The sequence below is a fragment of the Penaeus monodon genome, chromosome 25 (assembly GCF_015228065.2).
Source record: "Penaeus monodon isolate SGIC_2016 chromosome 25, NSTDA_Pmon_1, whole genome shotgun sequence".
Taxonomy (NCBI): domain Eukaryota; kingdom Metazoa; phylum Arthropoda; class Malacostraca; order Decapoda; family Penaeidae; genus Penaeus; species Penaeus monodon.
In genome coordinates, this window is record NC_051410.1 from 8,539,933 (window position 1) to 8,541,246 (window position 1,314).

Below are 1,314 nucleotides of genomic sequence, written 5' to 3' on the forward strand. Positions count from 1 at the left end.
TTTTTTTTTTTTTTTGCTTGTTATTTCTCATATGTCTCATGTCTTTTTACTTCTTTCTTTCTCTTCCTCTTTCTAAGTTGTGTTTTGTTTACTCTCTTTTTCATGTCGTTTCCTTCTGTCTCGTGTCTTTTCCTTTTTCTTTTTTTCTCATACCTTTTGATATAGCTCTCTCATCTCTATTTTTCTATCTCGTGCCTTTGACTTTCTCCTTTTTTTTAATTCTCTCTTCTCTTTTCTCTTTTTTTCGCTTCCATGTGTCCTCTCCCTCTTTCTAGCTCTTTTTAAAATTCTCTCTTCCTTTTTTCCTTTTTTTTTACTTTCTCTTCCATGTCTTCAATCTCTCTATCTATCTATCTTTCTCACACTATCCCTTATCCTCTTTTCCTTCTCCAGATATTATCCTCTCTTTCGCTTTCTCTCTCGTAATCATCCCCTCCCTCTCTTTCTCGCTCTCTCTCTCTCTAGTCCCCCCCCCCCTCTCTCTCTCCTTCCTTTTACCGCCAATGAGATCATCTCTCATATCCAGAGTCGGACCAACGCTACTTTGGACTAATTTCCACGGAGAATTCAGACCGCCATCGCCGACTGCGGAACGGTTTCCCTAATTACTGTTATCAGTCTTAATTGTGAATTCTCTTCTGGGAAAGTGGGGGGAGGTGGTAGGAGAGGGGGGAGGGAGGAAAGGTAGAGGGGAATGATAGAGGGGGAAGTAGGATGGGTAGGTGGAAGAGGGTGAGAAGCGAGAGTTGGAAGGGGGATAGGGAAGGGGGGAAGAGGTGGTAGGAGGAGGGGGGAAGGGAATGGGGGTAGAGGAAAAGGAGGGGGGAATGATGGGGGGGGGCGGGGGAGGATTGGTAGGATGGAAAAGGGTGAGGAGTGAAGAGGGTGGACAGAGGAATAGAGGGAAGAAGGGAAGGAAGAGAGGGGAAGGAAGGAAAGATCGAAAGGGGGAAGAGGAAGGAAGTAGAAAGAGTGTTATGAAATGAAACGGAAAGATAAGAGCGAAGAAGGAAAGAGGGAAGAGAAGAAAACGGGAAAGAAAAAGAGAGACGAGGAGGTGGAATGGAGAGAGGGAATAGAGAAGGGGGAAACAGAAGAGTGGGTGGGAGGGGGACAGATAGAGGGGAGAGGAGGGGAGAAGAAGGGAGGAGGGACGGAGGAGAGAACCCAAGAAAGTTTGGGTAAAGAAATGTACTCGGCTTTTCAAGACGATGATCAGTTTTGATTATAAGTTAAGTCTCTCAAAAATTCTGGTCATTTGTTTCCTGCGCGGATGAATTCAACGAGGCGGTTTTCCTCTCCGGTCTTTGGTGC